This window comes from Rattus rattus, chromosome 17 (assembly GCF_011064425.1).
Source record: "Rattus rattus isolate New Zealand chromosome 17, Rrattus_CSIRO_v1, whole genome shotgun sequence".
NCBI classification, from domain to species: domain Eukaryota; kingdom Metazoa; phylum Chordata; class Mammalia; order Rodentia; family Muridae; genus Rattus; species Rattus rattus.
Window position 1 is genome coordinate 6,811,446 of NC_046170.1, and position 21,230 is coordinate 6,832,675.

Here is a 21,230-nt window from a genome sequence, read left to right on the forward strand (position 1 = left end):
GCTGCCTATCATATATCCAAGGAGAGCTCTTCTGTCAGGAAGCTGATACATAGGTCTGTATCAACATAGAAATGGTCATGCTCCAAGCAATAAGGAGCTTACGAGAAAACCAGGCTAGGACAATAGAGGGAGGAAGGATACGATCATGAGTGTAGAATGATTGAAATTTAAAGTCCTAAAATAACTCTAGCAAGACTACACTGTATCCTCTTTTGCTATATATACATAGTATATAACTTGTTAATTGTATATGGTAATAATGTATTAAATGTAATAAAATATATAATAAATTAGTGTGATTTATTTTTCTTTATATAATTTTAGCTATTGATGATTTCAATGTATCTATATCATTTTTAATATTTATCCTCCATTAATTCATTTATTTTTCATTTATTCATAAGAAGTGCCAGAGATTATTCATTTTTTATTTAGTCGTCAGAAATTATTGTATTATTTATTTATTATATTTGCTTTTCCCAACATTGCAAATATCTTACTCTGATATGTTTATAATGTATTGTGTGGTAGACATTGCACTATAATATAATTTTAATCATAGTAGTGATTAAATCACAGAATATATCTAAATCCTTTGCATTTGTTGACAAATATAATTTTTGTAATTAATTATTGTACTTAGATGTAGAGACCCACCCAAACAGTGGATGGACCTTGGGGACTCTTATGGAACAGTTTGGGGAAGAATTGTGGGCCCTGAAGGAGAGAGGAACTCCACAGGGAGACCAACAGTCAACTAACTTGTGCTTTTGGAAACGCTCAGAGACTAAACCACAAATCAAAGAACATACATGTGCTGGACTTAGGCTCCTTGCACATATGTGGCAGATGAGCAGGTTGGTCTTCATGTGGGTCCTTATTGCCTGTAATTATTAAAAAAAAAATCCATGTTAATGCTGGCTATGATCCAGTAATGCGGTCTCCCCTCCCCCATTGAGAGCTGAACAGGGAAGACCTGAGCCCAGCGGTCTTCCCTGTTTTGGTTCGACTGCCTCTGAAGGCTTGTATCTTCCCAGCCATCCACCCCCTATTATTTGCTGTCACAAACCCCTGTAACCCAGTAGAATCAAAACTCCAGAAGTTTGTAATTTATCAGTTAGATTTGTATCAGTAAATTCTCAATCCCCAAAATGCCCACACGAAGAACTCAAAACTCGCTTGTTATAAACACAAGCTGTACTCCTAGACAGGGCATGTTGCTATATTATATCCGTAGCTACCTGTGACTCTTTGAAGCCACATGGATCAGGTTCATCTTCTTCTCTGATAAGTTCCACATTGTCTATTTGTATCTGTGCCCCCCCCCTGTCTGTCTCTGTCTCCACTCTAAAACTTTCACCCGCCTTCATTATCCACTGCCCATTCACAGGCCTTATCTTTCGCTTACCCTTACCTGCATACAGACAGCCATTTACACACCCTGAACAACTGTAGTGGAGGCTGTCTCTAAAGCTTTTGCCTATCTGTGGAATATATTCTTCTAGCTGGGCTGCCCTATCTGGCCTCAGTAGGAGGGGATGCATGGGCCCCAGCCCCCTTCCCCAGAGAATTGATGCACCCTGGTGGAGAGATACCCAAGAGGGCCTCCACCCTCTCAGAGGAGAAAGGGAGGAAGATGGGGGTAGGGACTGTGGGAGATGTGATTCAGAGGTGTGGTAGCAAACTGGATGTAAAGTGAATGTATACATGAATAATTAAATAAATGAATAGAAAACAAAATAAAACAAACAAAAACCAACCAAGCAACTAACCAACTAACCAATCAGATAAACAAACAAACAAACAAATAGGAAAGAAAAGAAACAATGAATTATGGAGTTTACACAGAGCATATAAACATTTTGGCTGATGTGATTCCCAAGCATAAGTGGAAGCCTGACCCAGTATTACATATACATAAAATCAATGCATTATGACTGTGTTAAAATACAAAGTAGAATGAAAAGAATTGTAGGATAAAATTCTGTCAAGTCATCCTTCCTCAAACAAATTTGGTTGAAGTGGACATTGAATCCCTGGGCTGTAGAGAGCAAGGAAAGATTTTATTTTAGTCCATCGTTTATCGTCTAATCCAGAATGAACATAAACTGTTCAGATAACTCTTTCAGAGCATTTAGGACATTGAAATCCCTAAAAGTCTAAGTTTGTCTCTAACAGAAATGCACACAGACCACTTTCTAGCCATCTCATCGAAAACACACAGGTCTTAGAAGATGCAGAAGCCAAGACTCTAATGCTGCAGGCTAGACAGAAAGGAGGAGGAGCAATAACAACAAGTACGGGTATCTGCTAAAGATAGGGTGATGAACAGAAAGAGCACCAGGGTAAAAATATCAAAAGACAAGAGACTCTCAGAAGAACCCAGAGTAATTCGAAATTCTGAAAAGATGACATCTGCAGTGTTTTCTTTGTGTTGTCATAGGCTAGAGAAAGGCAGCACAGAATGGGAATGAATTGCTTTCGTCCTTACAAAGTGGTAATATTACTGATGGAATTAGAGAAGATAAAAATAATCAAGTTACAGAGATATATAAAATAGCAAGACTTAGGTTTATATTAAAGCTAATTTGCAGTACCTATAAGACAATGGTAAATGAACTTAGGAGGCTTTAATTTCTCAAAAATAATTTCCACTCAATTATTACTCATTGTAAACACTTTATTGTTTATTTCAATAATGTGGAGTTAATGAGTTTTATATTAATAAGATGGCAGAAAGTTAGTGGTTTCTGATACTTGCAAACTAGGTTAAAACATATATTTTCATTTAGTTTATTAACACGATATTCCAGTAATAGCTACAAAGTGCAGACTTATTTTTATCCTCGGCAGTGTTTTAAAACATATTTTGCTGTGATTTATTTCTTCTGACATTCAGTACTGTTTGAGTCATCGTAACAGTAGACCCACACCTGCTGATATGTTTCAGGCAACCAAACAACACTTTATTATTAACACATCACAGACTTTGTTTGTATCTTTGTCTCTTCCTTATTGCATAGGCCTGGAGACGTGATTCCATCTGGAACTGTAAATCAGACTATATCAGGGTATACAAGGGATTATTAGGACTACACTGCCTGTCCTGAACAATATGTTGGTTTTCTGAATTACACCCACTGGTGCCTCTGGGTACTTGAGAAAGTTTTATTTTTCGAATTTATTACATTCCTTCACAACTTTTCAAAAACATAAGCTCACAAGAAAACATAGTCACTGGTAATCCGCTCTAAACACAGCATAGGTTGCCGGGCCTGCTTTCCTGGTGCTCTATGTGGCCAGCAAGAGCAAGACAGGAAAGAGACCTACTGCACGAGGAGAGACAGCCCCAGGTAGACATCTTTCCTTTTATATGCATGCATGGTTGTTCTGGATCATTCAGTCAGCAGACACACAACTGAGGGTTTTGTCGATGTTGTTTTTGTTGTTTGCTTATTTGTTTTATTACAAAGCAGAAGTGGACATGGTTTTCTATTAAAAAGCAGTGACTTGGAGTTTGACTATTTTGTTTTGCTTTGCTCTGTTTCTTAGAACACAAGGTGATTTTTGTCTTTATTACTTTCTTAGCACCGTTGATTCAATATGCTAAAAAGGTTAAACTCCAAAGTAAAAATAGACACAAATGCTACATATATGCTCCAATAGTTAGAAAATGGCATGTTTTGCTATACGTACAGAAAAAGGATAAATAGTTTGAGCATTTGTAAATTAGATGCAATGACGTAAGTAATAAATAAATTACTATTTAGAAGATGCCTCTACCGTTTGGTTGGCAGATTTCATAAGCGAGTGTGATAACTGCTAGCACTAGGAAGATCTGTAAAGACTGTGGTCTTCAGTAGGTATTAAATGATTTACTGAGGGACTTTGCTTGATATTCTATTGTTTCAAGGGAAACAAAACAAATATGGAGGTTTTTTTTGCCAATCCAAGCAGACTAACTTGTGATTCTTTAATAGTAAACGAAGTTACATTCTTCGATGCCATATACTGAATAATATTGATTTTCTGTGTGATTTAGAAGTAACATCATCACAAAATTAAAATATCAAAAATTGTATGATACACAAATAAGATTGGTCATGTCTTATCTGGTTCCAGGATTTGTATAATTATTTGCATTTGATACATATGTATCATCAACAATTAATTTTTATTTCTATAAGCTTGAAATACAGATTTTTTTTATTCCCATTTATGTGGTTTGCTTTCCAAATTAATACAAGGTTTCAAGATACTTATGATATAGCTTGAACTCAAGTTATTCTTGAAGACTCCATCATTGGTTGTGGGAACAACCAAATGTTTCATTTTTAATTAGTGGGTATTTAATTTCTCAGATATAGTCATTTATTTTTTACTCTAGAATGATGATAATCTACTCAATGAAAACTTCTACAGTTCAAAGGCCATTTAAATATTTAAAATCCAAGTTTGATTTTGTGAGAAATGCACACAGACACTTTAATTTAAGAAACAATAGATTCAGGCATCAAGTTGTCCATGTCCTTGATAGATCTATATTTTTCTTCACTTAGTAGTTACTGTATGTAAAATATCTGTGAAAACAATTTAGAGGAGAATGGATTCATTTTGTTTCAGGGTTCCAGAAATATCTGCTGAGTGAAGAGTGGAGCAGGGATGATGGAGTATAGTTCACTTCATGGTTTCCAGGAAAGAGAGCAGGAGGAGTACAAGGGGATGGATAGGATAGATGGATAAGATAGACCCATTCACAGGTTTCTCTGAGACCCAGATGTAGGACTCAGGATACACCACCCCTCCCAAAGCGTGTACAATCTTCTAAGATATTACTGGTTCTGGAGCAAACACTCAATGTGCCAGCAAGACATTCCATGTACAAGAGATTATATATTTTGCTTGGAAGAAAGTAAAATAAAGCTGAATTATTCTATTCCAAAGGTTCTTAGGACATCAATAAAATATTGTGTATAATATTTATATAAAGATTTTATAGGACAACTTTTAGCTGTCTTTAAATAGAACAACTGTTACATTATTTAGCTCAGGATTTAAAGATGCAGAATGGCTTTTGTTTTAATTTCCCAATAGATGGTTAGTGATTGTTAAAAAAAAATTCCTTTTGTTTAGCTTTTCTATTTAATTAAGCAGATTACATTTGTAGAAGTTTCAGATTCACATAAAAATTGAGGACCATGTATCTATTCTATAGCTCCTGGCCTTACATATATGCATAAGCTTCCCAAGTCATAACATAACACAATAGAAGTAAATTTGTTTTAGTTAAAGAAACTAAGTTGACCGGTTATCAGAGTTTGCATGGGTTGTCCCTGGTACTGTGTCTTCTGCAGCTGAAAGAAGTGTACAGTGACATGTATTCTTTACTATGACATTACACAGTATCACTACCCTAAAATGATCTAGCGTTCTGCCTCTAACTATTTTTTATCCCCAACAAGTGGCAACCATTTTACCCCTCATCTTTTTGAACACTATTTAATCTTACAAATGAGAAATGATAAAACATTCAGCATTTCACATTGCTTTTTTTTTAATTTAATGCATACATGTAAGTTCCTTCGCCCCTTTTTATCGCCTGTAACTCAGTCTTTTTAATGCTGGATAGCATTACATGCTCCGATTTTGGCAGAGTCCTCTTATAAGTCCATTCACTGAATATCAATCTAGTTGCTTCTAAGATTTGAAAATTTTAAATAAAATGTGTGTCACCTCTGTGTGAGATATGTTGTGTGGATGTGTTGACAACCTGCGAGGAGCAGAGTTGTGTATTGGACCATAAGTGTCCTTAGTCTTGTAAGAAACTGCCAAATGTTTCCCAAAGAATTATCTCATTCCTACCAGCAATTGTATCTTGAACAGCATTTGATTTTCACCATATGCTGGGCTTTTACTATTGTACTAGGTGAGAAGTTGAGAAGTAAGCTTTTGTTTCTGTTTTAAGTTGCATTCCCTTGCTATGTGATGGTCTAACATACTGTTTGTTAGCTTAAAGCAGTGTACAGGTTTTGTGCTTACTTTCCAACATATGTTTTAGTGTCTTGTTTCCAGATTTAAGAATTCTCTATTTATTTTAAAAACTCTTTGAGTAAATCTTCTCATCTTTTATGTCATTCGTTGATCACACAATTTCAATATTGTAGATCTATTTTGTCATTTCTTCCATGATTCTTATCTTTCATCACATATTATATCAACCTTCGTTCACATCTTTTACATATAGGCAACTTACAGTCTTATAAGGGACTTTTGTGCTTATGATGCATGTTAGTAAATTTTATCAAGAATATGTTCCAGAACTATAGTTCCAGAACTAAGTATGGAAGTAATTTGTGTTTTTCATTTCATGGATCTCACTGTTGTAAAAGGTGAGGTAAGCATATTCAGATAAGCCTTTTTATTAAAACTTTGTATTGTTTTAATAATCCTTCATTTGTTTTAGCTAACATTTCATCTTCATTTGCTTATATGTAACTGGTTAGACAATGTGCTTATTCATGGAATTTCTGTCAGTCTCCAGGTCATAACCAGCTATTGCCTGGCCTGTTCCTGGTCAGTACAGCACTAGTCATCATGACCACTGCAAACATCTCACCAAAATAATGCCTTTTCTGCAAATAGTTCTGATAGTTTTATAAAGTAAAATTATTATTCTACTTGTATGCTGAGATAGATAGATAATTTTATTGTTCACTACTTTTGTTTTGTCTGAATTTTTAGCTGTATAGTTAGTAAATGGATCTGTACTCTCCCTGTCTTTTGTTATTTGCCTCAGAAATGTAATTTAAGCATCAGAATTTTTCTTTATTATGAACAGTGCATCACAACGCAATATTTAAACACCAAATAGTCTAATTTGCCATTTGATTTGATCTTGTTTCCCCCTCTCCCCCTCCCTCTCCCTCTTCTCCTCTTCCTCCCCTCCCTCCCCTCTCCTTCTTCCCCCTCCCTCTCCCTCCTCTCCCTCTCCCTCCCCCTCTTCTTCTTCCTCCCTCCTCTCCCTTTCCCTTCCCCCCTCCCCCTCCCCCCCCCCCCCCCCTTCTTCTTCTTCCCCTCCCTCTCGCTCCTCCCCCTCCCCCTCTCTCTCTCTTTAGACCAGGTTGGCCTCAAATGCACAGTGATCCCACCTGTCTCTGTGCCTCTGTACTGGGATTAATAGTTTATGCCATCTACATTTAGAATACTTTGTAAGTACATATATAACTTGTTAACTTATCATGTACACTTTTATTGATAATGTTAATCAGAATCTGTTTCTACATTTCACATTCACTTGGTTCCTTACAGGTATGTAGTCAAGCATTAAAATTTTATGTATTAGTTAGATTTGAAAATCAGTTTTATTAATCTAATACTGCTTACTAGTCTTATAGATAGAACATTTTTTTGTCCCCAATTAATCATCTAAACACAAAATTAAGTTGCATTTCCTTCTTCCTAATTTTTTTTTCATTTTTTTATGAGAATTTCAGTTGCTCACAGTAACTGCTGTTTCCTTTCTTTTATTGGTTATTTTACATACATTTTAAATGTTATCTCCTCTCTGGGTTTCCCCTTCACAAACCCTCCTATCTTATCCACACTCCCCTTGCTTCTGTGAAGGTACTCCCCAACCCACACACCCACTCTCACCTCACCGCCCTGGCATTCCCCTCCACTGGGGCATCAAATCTTCACAGGACCAAGGTGCTCCCTCCCATTGATGCCAGTTAAGGCCGTCCTCTGCTACATATGCAGCTGGAACCATAAGACTCCTCCATGTGAGTACTCTTTGGTGCTCTAATCCCTGGGTGTCACCCAACATGTGGTTGCTGGGAATTAAACTCAGGACTTCTGGAAGAACCCTCAGTGCTCTTAACAGCTGAGCCCTCTCTCTGGCCCATTTTTCCTCATTTTATTGCATTAGAAGAGGTTTTCAGTAAATTTTGAGAAGGAATATAGTAATGCTATAACTTTTTTTGTTTCTGATAATTTTTTTAACTTTAACTTTCTCCTTTGCCTATCACATTATGTGATTATCAAAACTACACATGCCCTAATCACTAATATAAACACACAACCCCACACACACCCACACACAACACAAAGAACATTTTATATTAAGATATTGTTATATGGTATTGTCCCTGTGATGGACTTTACTTTCTCAACTGTGAGCCCAAATGAAGCGTTTTAATACTGTTCTTTCTCCAGTTATCTTGTTTTAAACGGTGCTAGTAAATATACAAGTTTACACTTCAATTTAATTGACCTATCGTGCCGAGAATTAAGGATGAAATTTCGGCATTTATTCACTTTTATTTTTGCAAATTTGCATCTTCCAAATTAAATTCAGCTTAATGTGAATAGTTACCAAGTCTGTCTCCAGATTAGTAGGCAGTGCAGCCAGCTCAAAATGAGATTACATGGCCATTGGCTGGATTTTGTAGATGTACTTCGATGTCAGTTGTTAAAAGGCTAATGACTAACAGATGGCTTTACTTTTAAAGCCTTGGAATATGGGGTTTGGATTTAGACTGTCATGTGTCAGCAAGCCGCATATCGTTTTATGGCTTTTCAGCTAAAATATGAACCAAAGCAAATATTCTGAGTATATTTTTGTTACTGTTAAAGTTTTTCTCTTTTTGTTTCAATTAATTCTCCAGTACATTTCAAGGGACAGGTATCTGTGATTCTGGTTATCAATCATCAGCAAATGTAGCGTGGTTTTAAGATAGAATAGCTAGATTCCTTTCATCATCTACATCCAGATTTTTATTTCAACTGAAATCTGTTTTTGAGAAAACTAGGCTGCATAGTTTTGCGTGAGATTCTTTACTAGTTTGAAATATTTACGGTATCTATTGGGTTTGTGTGTGTACAATGATGATCTATGCCCTCAAAGCACTGTGGTATTTGTTTGGATTGAGTGTTTGGAGGCCAAAGGTTGACATCAGGTGTATTTATCATTCATTCTCCATCTTATTTTTGGAGACTGATTATCACATTACAGAATGTGCACTAATGTGCACAGCTTTTTATGAGGGCCTTGGAAATTGGACTCGGCTTCCTCATACTTGCAGAGCAAGCACTTTACGGAGTGAGTTATCCCCCAGCCCATCCTTCAAGGTTTTATTTTAGATTTCAGTAATCTGGGTGTATTATTTTTAAGGATAACTCTTAGTGTGTTCACAGCTATCCTCTCTGTCCTGGTTGTTATAGGGATTTGCAATTTTATATAGTAAGGATTTTGACTGCATAAATTGGAACAGAGTTACTTCAAAACATTGCTTTTCTATACTAAAAATAGAACAAATCATTGCTCTTAGGGGACTAATGAAACACCCTCCAATAGTAGTGACACTGGTTTCTGTGTTCTCTTTGTCCTATTTCTTTGGATGTTATTCTATTGACAGAAGGTGTTTTTTTGATGACCATTTGTTCAGAAATTGAGAACGCAAAATGCCTAATCTAATCTTTGTCTTAACAAAGTCCCTACTAATTTCAAACCATGACACAATCAGTGCAATTGTGATAAAAACTTGCAATGAATAGCCATGAAATGAAATAAAAGTCTGTTTCATTGACCATCTATCCATACACATTTATTCATTTGACAAAAATTTTTAAAATGACTTTTTGTCAAACTGAGGTTGACCTAGATCCCAGCGCCTGAATTGCAAAATGTGACATACATAAAAATGATAGATTATTGCAAGAGATGGTAGAGATAGCATAGATGTTGTCAAATGTTCCTCAATGAAAATTGAACCAAATTGCATCCCTACTGGAACTATACATGAAAATGCAATGTCTTAGAAATTGGCAGACTTCTAGAACCAAGTGTACCTTCTAGGAATGCATCTCAGGAAAAATTAGCATTAAAGTTTTGAGTTTTAGAGTGTTCTCTGCTGAGTTTTATACAGAGGTAAAATCAACCTTTCAAGTGCATAACATTGTTAATAGGTTCTAAGTTATGCAGCAAACATTTTATTGGTCAAAATAATTTAATTCAAAAAATATTCCAAAGAGTTTTTTCATACATTTTCTCCTTATTCATTGATGCAATATCTGAAACATATTCTATGTTCACTCTATAATATTTAAATTGTTATTAACTAAAGCCATTCCTTGTTGGTATTTATATCACTATTGTGTTTGGACCATAATCCATAAAATTTGGGATAACATGAGGTCATTTATGTAGAAGCTATGTGAGTGATGTTTTGGTGACAAATGATTACTCTTTAAAGATGAATGGTATAATCGATTATGACTATTCCTGACTCCTGGCAAACTGAGGTATAGAACAGCTTTGGATCTAACAAAAAGGAAACATTCTCTTTTATTCAAAAATTGAGGGAAAAAAGAACTCTTTCATTGCTAATGAAATGATGTACCACTAAAATCCATGTGATTATAATGGTTTTAATCATCTGGGCACAGAGTTGATGGAAAATATTTTATTTTGTCCACATTGTTTAGCTCACCCAAGTCGCTTGCTTTTCTTTCCAACTGACGGGGAGAAGATAATTTCTATTTTGCACATCTTTATTAATCAAGCAAAGAAAGAGAACAGATGTGGGATTCTTTAGCCGTTATATGGATAAACAGAAGGAGATTTGCAAATTTTAGTTGTGTTGTTTTAAATGATGCCCATGAGACATCGCAGCAGAGAGAGGCTTTGAGGTGCAGAATCCTAATGACAGTAACATTGTTTAAAGAAAAATTAAATACATAGTACTTCATTTTTATCGTACATTAATAATACAGAAGTCACATATATATTGCAGTTTGTTGCAGACTAGGAAGCAAAGGACTCATGCTTTCTTATGTGTTCCTTAAGTTTGTGGAAAGTTTAAATGGGGAAAGAGATGCAGGAATAGGGTAAGGGAGGAAAATTGGAGAAGGACAATTCGGGGCCATAGGGGGGGGGTTCTATGCCAACCTACTACAGTAGAAACATCCTAAAATACATATATATGAGAGAAAGCTAAATGGAGTCACCAAATAATGGCGGTATGATGTGCACATAGAAAGTTTTCGCCATTAAATAAAACCTCCAGTGCCAGGAATAAGTCACATCTAGTTCAGTCAAGTGCCCAGAGGAGCACTGTAGCATGAGCTTTCCTACACAGTCACTTTGTTTCCAGAATAATGACACTGAGACTTAATTATGACTAAATGCCTCACCCATAAACTTTGGTTCTTTCCTGATTAGCTCATAACTTATAAAACCTGCTCCTTCTAGTCTGTGTCTACTGCACGGCTAGTTACATCTCTTCAGGTCCATTTGTTTTATTCTCTGAGTCTAGTGCCAAATTTCCAGCACTTGACTCACTCCCAGAATCCTCCTTCTCTGCCAGATGCCCCACTTTCTATTTCCTGCCTCAGATAAAAGGCCATCGGCTTTTTATTGACATGTGATATTTATATACAGTACATAAGAGATTCTCTGTACAGAATATCATGGAAATCCCAAAACACCCCAGGCTTTTGACAAGATAACTGGTTGCTCTCCATAAGCTGATGGTGGGAGGTCCTATGGCTGAACACAACACACATGCACACACACACACACACACACACACACACACAATTTAACATGAATGAGTAGAGCTAGTTCTTAAGTAGAACCCTCCCCCCATCTGAGTAGTAAAGATTGTACTAGAAGGTACTCTGCATGATACCAGAGGTAAAAGATCACCATTAACCCAGCCACAAATTCTTTCATCTATAATGGTGACCTGACTTTAATGTATGCTGCTGTAATAGAGGCACAAATATAGGTGTAACCAACTATTCTATCATTTTATATAAAATCCATAAATGGGATGGACCACATCCTCCAACAGCTGTCCAACTCCTGGCTCAGTTGGCCAAGAAACTGAGACTAGAAAGGTCATGATCATAGGGGACCAAATACTACTGTTCTGCTAAAACAATGCACCAATAAAATAATTCCTAATGACATTTTGCTATACCCCCAAATCTGCACTTTATTCAGTGATCATTAGAAAAGATCCTTCTTGCACAAGATGAGAAATTAACATAGAGATTCATGACTAATAATGTGCAGAGTGACAGATTTGGAAAGAGTCAGTCCTAAATAAAATATCTTCATCAAATACCTCCTCTCAGGACTCAGAGAGATGTGACAGCTAGGAGGCAGAAAGATTGTAAGAACCAAAAACATTGTTCTCCAGATACAACAGAACTGCTATACATGTGAAATCTCAGAGAATAGAGCAGCAGAAGCAAAGCTTCCACAGCTTCAAGCAACATGGGTCTCCATACTGACAGGCAGAAGTAAACAAACCTCACACTGCTAACCAAGAATTATCTGCAATTGTCACCACCAGTTTGAATATTAACCACCCTTAGAATAGGCATCAGGCAGTAGAGGTCCAATACAAAAGGAGCTTATTGCTTTGTTGGGGGATTCTTTTGGGGGTGTGTACTGGTTGGTTTTGTGTCAACTTGACACAAGCTGGAGTTATCACAAACTCCATGGCCTCCATAAGATACAGTGGTAAGCATCTTCTCAATTAGTGACCAAGGCAGGAGGGCCTAGACTACTGTGGGTGGTGCCATCCCTGGGCTGTTGTTCTTGAGTTTTATAAGAAAGCAGGTTGAGCAAGCCAATGGAAGCAATCCAGTAAACATGACCACACCAAGGCCTCTGCATCAGCTCCTGCCTCCAAGTTCCTGCCCTGTGTGAGTTTCTGTCCTGACTTCCTTTGGTGAATAACAGCAATGTGGAAGTATAAGCCAAATAAACCCTTTCCTCCCCAACTTGCTTCTTGGTCATGATGTTTTGTACAAGAATCTAAACCCTGGCTAAGAGAGGGGATCTTACTGGACTTTATACAGTTTGCTTTCTGATATTGTGTTTTTATGGGTTTAGTATGCATATGTGTGATGTTTTTTCCTTCTTTTTTTTTTTTTTTTGCTTGGAATGTTTGGTTTTTTGCTTGTCTGCCTGTTTGTTTTATTTGTTTTCTGGTGAGAGATAGAAGGGAGAGAGAGAGAGAGAGAGAGAGAGAGAGAGAGAGAGAGAGAGAGAGAGAGAATATGAAACTTGGCAGGTGGAAAGCCAAGAAGATTCTGTAAGGAGATGAAGAGAGAGGGATAACTGTAATCAGAAATATATTATGTAAATATATTTAAAAGAAGAAGATTGTAAAATTCAAAAGATGAGGAATTTTTCTGTGATATTCTGTCTCCTTAAAAAGACAGAGAAACTATACAGCTGAAAACTTGATACTGTACTGTTTAAACAAGGTCTGAACAATGACAATATCAATAGACTTGCTAACATGGAAAGAGAATATCTTTTTTTATTAGATATATTATTTCCTTACATTTCAAATGTTAATCCCTTTCCCAGTTTCCTGTCCATAAACGCCCCATCCTCTCCCCCTCCCATACATGTGTTCCCTCCACCTACCCCCCTTACCCCCCAACATTCCCCTGCACTTGTGGTCCAACCTTGTCAGGACCAAGGACTTCCCCTTCCCCTGGTGCCCCAACAAGGCTATTCTCTGCTACATATGCAGTTGGAGCCCTGAGTCAGTCCATGTATAGTCTTTCGGTAGTGGTTTAGTCCCTGGAAGCTCTGGTTGGTTGGCATTGTTGTTCTTATGGGGTTGCAAGCTCCTTCAGCTCTTTTAATCCTTTCTCTAATTCCTCCAAAGGGGGCTCTGTTCTCAGTTCAGTGGTTTGCTACTAGCATTGACCTCTATATTGGACATGCTCTGGATGTGTCTCTCAGGAGAGATCTATATCTAGTCCCAGAAAGGGAATATCTTATAGGATCAATTTCTAGACTAAGGACTATATTCAACTAATGAATGTTAAGTGATAGAGAACTAGCAAGTTCTAAGGATGAATCTTTTAAATAGTTATCTAAAATAGCTCTAAAATTATATTCATCTAGTCATACCAAATATACTCAGTGGGTTATATTTTATATTTATGAAATAATATGTAATGATAGTAATAACCAAACAAAAAGCCATCAATTTGAAAGGAAGTGAGGAGGCATAAGAAAGGGATTTGGAGGGGTTGGGGATTTAGCTCAGTGGTAGAGTGCTTGCCTAGCAAGCATAAGGCCCTAGGTTCAGTCCCCAGCTCTGGGAAAAAAAGAAAAAAAGAAAGGGATTTGGAGAAAAGATGTAATTATAGCTTATAAAATTTAATAATTTTTTATTTATTTTTAATTATAGCTCATCAAATAATTGCCCAATATAATACTGGTATTTAATAAAGCAATTTCAATCAGCCGTAGTTTAGATTGAATGATCCAACTTTTGATATTTATAGAAATATATTTTCAAAATTCTTGTTATTTAAACAAATCTATTTATAGACCAAAAAATTAACCCAGAAATAGTTCACCCATGTCTCTAATTGAATAGTTTCCACAGTTTTTATATCATGAAAGATCAATGCCAAGACAGGTCCCAAATATTTCTCCCACAAATATTATTACTTATTTCATTTCCATGAGCCTATTGATCTGCATGATTATATGCTTTGACTAATTTTTCCAAAGCAAATAGTGCAAAATGTGTGTTTGGGTATAATATACACACCCATTCCCTGATTCTTACAATTCCAACATAATAGGATATAATTCAAATGAGAAAGTTTTACTATTTTTAGGAAATTTTACCTCATAGTTATGTGTAGAGAAAAAAATTACACTACAGTCATTATGAAGAAGTTTAGAGCTGTGATACATATGTGATAAAGGTCCCCACTGTCAACACAGAAAGGATAAAGATTGGTATAGCTGTCCCCTGAGAGGCTCTGTAAGACAGGACTGGACTAACACAAATGTGGATCTACACCACCAAAAATTGGCCTAAGTGTGGGGATCCCAATGAGGAAGTTAGGGCAAAGACTGTAGGAGCTGAAGGGGTTTGCAACCTAATAGGAAGAACAATATCAACAGACAAGAACCATCAAAGCTCCCAGAGACTAAACTACCAACCAAAGAATACAGAGAGAGTACCCATGGCTCCATCTGGATACATATCAGTGGATTGCCTTATCTGGCAGCACTGGGAGAGCAGCCCCTTGGTCCTGTGGAGGGTTAATGACCTAGGATAGGGAAATACTAGGCAGGAGTGGGTGGGCAGGTGAGGAGCACCCTCATAGAGGCGGGAAGGGGCAGAGGGAATGGGGGCTGGTAGAGAGGAAACTGGGAAGGGGGAATAACATATGAAATGTAAATAAATAAAATAACCAATAAAAACATCTTTCAGATAATATGTGAACTATTTCCAGAAGACTTTCATGTTCCCTAGAATGTCAATAAACATAATCATTAAAAATTAGTAGGCAGAGTTCTTTACTGCTTTTCCAGGAACTAAAATGAAAAGGATTTTTTTTTCTTTTAAACCTTAGAAGAGGCAGTCAAATTTCACAGGCTTTCTGACATACTTAGACATCAAGAATAAGAACTGAGAGAGTATCGAGTGCATTGAATTATTTCCATATAGTGGACATCCTTGCTACCAACTCACAATTTGTCTCCCAGCTTTTTTCTATTCTTTTCTTTCTTTTTTATTATTCTTTTTAAAAGGCAACATTTAACTGGGGCTGGCTTATGGCTAGTTCATACCTGTAGTCTACTATCTACATGGAGGAAAGCATGCTAGCACATAGGCAGACAAGGGTGCTAGGGAAGTAACTGGGACTTCCTCATTTGGATCAGTAGGAAGCAGAAGAAGAGATTATCCTTTTAAATCTTGGAAAAACATAAAAGAGAAAACATCTTGAAATATTTGTATCATATTCCATAAGTATCTCAGTGTATGTTGGAAAGCTTAAAACAATAATACTGGTTCTGTCTGGAATATATATAGATATTCTTTACCACAAAGCACAGTTTATTTGCCATGTGTAAATTTTCTTGGAGTATACTAATAACAAAATTACAACAGAAAGCATTATTTATCTTGGAAAACATATTAATTTAACAACTCTTTGTAGTGTTGACCAGAGAGGAATATGTTATAGGAAGCTACCACAGATCAACATAAAGATGAAAAATTCTCAACATATATATCCTATAGGAACTAAATTATATTTAATAATGTTTGAGTTAATCAATTTTCATCCCTGTGACTAAATGTCTGAAATAAACAACTTAAAGAAAAGGATTATTTATTTGGGGTCTCAATTTTTGAAAATACCATCCAGCATTACAGACAACGCATATTCAAATGCAGCAGGGTACACCATGACTGCCAGGAAACAAAGAAAAGGATCGAGGCATAATGGAGTCTCAGGGACACTCCCAGTGACATACTTATTCTAAAGAGACAATACTTCATCACTTCTCAATATAACATCATTTTATGAATTGATTAAAGATAGAACCCTCATGATATTATCATCTCTGGATATATCCTTATAACTCTCACAGGTAGTTCTCAAGTATACTTCATTAATCTCCCATTAATAATGCAATTATTATTAATAATTACCTAATTAATAATAACCTTATTAATACAACCAAACTAAAAGTTATAAATAATCATTACAGTATGCTTATAGTAAGAATAACAGTCATGATAGTTAAGAATATCAAGGAGAACAGAAGTTTTCATAAGTACATATATTGGGACTGGCATGGCCTTGGTATGACAGAATGACATGGTTCTTGCCCTTGGAACACTGCCAGCAGGCATGGCCTTCACAAGTGTTGATGACTAATGTATATATTTTACATTCTTCCTTTAAGGAAAGTCCTCCCCGTTAGCATTAATGGCTACATGATAATCCATAGACAGCATGAGTCCTGCAGGCAAAGGTGTAGCTAATGTCTTAGCACAATGATAAATGATGAAATCTTCAAGACAACCTTTAAGGCTGTGGAAAAGGGCTCTAAATACATGAGTTCAAAAATACATAATTTCACAATTGTGCAAAAATATTAGGATGTCATATGAATTGTATAAGGGGCTTCACAGCTCTAAAGGGACAAAGGTAGCTACGTTATGAGGGAGCTTGTGGGATAGATACAAAAATCGGCAGATACACATGAAGACAGGTTCCCGAGTTCAAGATTGCCCTGGAAAAGAGCAAGGTTAATTCCAGGTATGGTAGAAATGGTAATTTCAAGATGGGGACTCCATCCAGCTTTCTTAGTTTATGCTTAACAGAGGTAGGCAGATCTCTGAATTCTTTTGCAATGTTAAAAAATGTGTGCTTTCTATCTCCTAAGAATTAAGGGTCTGGGGTTAAGGGATGCTGTTTCCTAGGATAATCAAAAGGAATCCTGGGCTAAATGATTGGATTTATATGTAAAATAAAAGACTGAGTTTATGATTTACAAGAGATGAGCTCTATACAAAGAATTTTTGGGATAGCAAGGGAAAATTGCTTGTAGAACTGTCATGAGAAGGAGAGAGGAGGAGAAGGTTTTTTTTTTTGTTGTTTTGTTTGTTTTTTTTTTTGTTTTTTGTTTTTGTTTTTTGGTTGTTGTTGTTGGTGGTGGTTGTTTTTTTGTTTTTGTTTTTTGTTTTTTTGTTTTTTTTTGTTGTTGTTGTTTTTTTGTAGATATCCAGAAAGAGCAGAACATAGAGAAAGCAATCTGGTAAGCTGTCTGAAGCAGAATATAAGCACCAGCTTGGACCAACAATTTGACTTCAAGTCATTGGTTTTACCAGACACCCCTTCCCCAGAATTCCTCTCCAAGCCAAGGCTGGTCTTTGGCAACACTTATTTAATAAGGTCATTATAACATCAAGTTTCAGGAAAAATAAATTATTTCTCTTCACTTGCATATATTTACATTTACAGAGAGAGTAGAAAGGAAAGGGAGAGGAGGGGAGAAGAGGAGGAGGGGAAGAGCAAGTAAGAAAGGGAGAGGTTGCAGAAAACAAGCTGGCCCTGTTATCATTTCAATTTTAGAGATCTCTAATGTTTAAAGTTATTCAATATTACTTTATCCTTTGTTGAACTTTTTCATGGTCACATAATCACAGTTATTCAATTAAGCCTGATATTTTTCTCATTTCCTTTATTTCCTAGATTTTAACAGTTTCTAAATATTTACTGTTTTAAATTCAAATTTTTTAGTTGAAATTTAGTATTTGAATATATTTATTTGGTCACAAATTTGCATCTACTTATGGACTTTATATGATATTGTAATGCATACATACTGCTGAGTCTTTAAATCAAGTTAAAGTTGTTGAACTTAAACATCATCACTGTTTTAGAGTAAATACTTTAAAAATACTTCCAATATTTTGAAACATATAGCATAATACAGAAGAACACATACACTATGTAAGGTCCAAAGGAGCTATGGGCTGCCCAATGAAAATTAAGTTACTATTTAACTTCTAGCATCCCATCACATTTCTGTCTCTCAGAGATTTCTACACTTGTCAGTTTTTCCAACACTGAGGTGAGGCTATTAAGCAGAGAAAGAAAAATGATTTATTTGTGAACCTGCAATCATATCTGATAAGACAGAATTGGAAGCAAGCCTATGATCTTGCACAGGAGAAGGGAAAGATTACAACTTGAGTCAAAAGCATTTAGAATTTGTGTGCCGTGACTGTCAACTGGCCCTCTATCTGAATGCACTCTTAAGTTCCTGAAAACAGCCATGAAATGGAGAGAACTATAGATCGGAACATCTTAGTGAACAATCTTTAGGTTTATGGGATTCACCTGAAGCACCTGTATAATTCAGGGATCTAGAAAAGGAGTCACTGGAGGGGGCACAAAGATCTTAAGCAACTGTGGTAGGTAGTAAAGCACGGGTGATGTGAATTCTTAAAAGGAATTAGGGAGTGAGGCTTTGGTGGAGGAGGGTGAGAACGAAGGATAACTAGCATTAAAGATGTTTGAAAGCAGTGCTACGCAGGCTGCCAAGGAAATGGAGCAATCATCTGTATACATACCTAGCTGTAATGCCTGTGAATCACAGTAATGATAATACCAGCAACATGTCCACAATGTGTAATAGCACTTTCATATGAGGGATAACTAACAGCTGATTAGTTGTAGCTAAGATCCTCTTGACAGAAGAAAATTCACACTGTGTTCTGTTAACCTAGCCAACTACCCATAACTGGGGAGGTCATAGAGAGAAAAGAATATTCTCTTTGGTTGGTACCACTGCTAATCCCCTGCACAAGCTGGGAAAGTCTGTTTCCTGTTCTGCCAACCTCACATGCGTGGAGTGGGCTTACAGGTCATCACTTCCTGTCCCTAAATTTCTCATAACCCACCCATGAGTGTCTGCCCAGGGATTCATCTTTTTTACCACATAAAGTCACAATCCCAGCTCTGAGATCACACATCATCACTCTTCGCACAAGACCCACCCTTGCTTTAGTCTGGGTGGCTTTAGTCTGTGATTCCATTGACCTCTACCTTTGAGATCGGAGAACTAGGCTGAGCGCTGTCTCTCAATAAACCTGACATTATATTCTTGAATGGGTTTGAGTTAGATTATGATGCTGGTGGATAAATTTATCACATAATATTGCCAGTTTTCTAAACCAATAAAATTTATGTTTCTAAATATCTGTCCCTATATACATAGGTAAGTGTAGCTTTAACTCACATCCCCCCCCCCCAAAAAAAAATGCTTGTCATGGAACAGAAGAAAACTGCTTGTTTTAGAACAGATAGAAACATTACTGGTGTAAATGGAAAGAATAAAGGAATGTGGACTTCCGTGGCCTAACCAGATTCTCTGCTTTACAACTCATAAGTTTTATGCACAGTGAAAACCATAGAGGATGGGACAGAAATATCACATGATTCACAGGTACAGGTAACCAGCTGCTAGATAGTGTCTTCTAGACAAGATAGAGAAATTGCACCAATTACCTTCCAACAATATAACTTTCTGAACAAGAACAGCATGACAATTGACATGTCCATATTGACAGGAGAAATTCTATATGTTCCCACCTATAACTGAAGAGCTACAGGTGGTCAGTGGCAGCTAAAATGGGAAGTTGGTGGCGTCCAGAGAGAGACTCCCACATGGAAGGTCCAATCTCAAGTAGTCAGCCCTGGAGGTATGCACATAGGATTAAAGCAAAATGGATTCAATGAGTAATGCATATATTTGCATAGCAATATACATAGCCAAATGCACACACACACACACACACACACACACACACACACACACACACACACTTCCTCCCCATTTGCTAGCTTCCCTAGGAAAAGATTGTGCTGTGTAGCCTGCTGGGGGAGAAGGTCAACAAGTTTCACTCAGCTGTAAACACCATGAACTATATGAAAGACATGCGTGACAGTGTGGCATGGGTGTGACAGTGGCATGAATGCCTGGAGCAAGCACAGCTTTCTGATTGTATCTATTGCACACTCCACAGGAGGAAAGTCATGCCTGGTCATGTGAACCTGGCCAAGAACTCATGCTCGAGGGCTTTACTCCCCCAGGAATGAGTTTACTATTATTCCAGTAAATGCTAGGATATCAAACTCTCCTCTAAATTTTTACCTCTCTTTCCATAGAATACGGCAGTTCTCAGCCCTCATCAGATAAGTGTCTGTGTGCAGCGGATGGCGTCGCATAGAGAAATTCACAGCTGATCTGCCTTAGAGTTACCATGGCTGCGATGAAACACCATGACCAAAAAGATTGGGAAGAAACTGTTCTTGTTCCCCTTCCTCATCACTGCTTATCACCAAAGGAAGTCAGGACAGGAACTCAAGCATGGCAGGAAGCTGGAGACTAGAGCTGAAGCAGTGGTCATGGAGGAGTGTTACTTACTGGCTTGCTTCCCATGGCTTGTTCAGCCTGCTTTCTAATAGAAACCAGGACCACCAGAGCAGGGACGGCACCACCCACAACCGACTGAGCCCTTCCTCACTGATTACTAATTGAAAGACAACCTTACAGCTGCATCTCATGGAGGCATTTCCTTCTTCTGATGACTCTGGCTTCTGTAAACATCACAAAAACACAGTCAGTGCAGGATCTAAGGCCTAGCATGTATCAGTTAGTGCTCATCTATAAAGGGACATCTGAATCACCCCCAAACCCTATTCCCAAGGCTCAGGAAAATCATGGACCAGAAAGCAGAGACTATACAAGCGAGAAATTTGGGAGAGCTGGAGAGAAATATTGAAATCATGAATATTGCCTTAACACTGTTGAACTAGAAATTATGATCGATAGATCTTGGAAGAGTTAGAATGAAAATAACAGTATA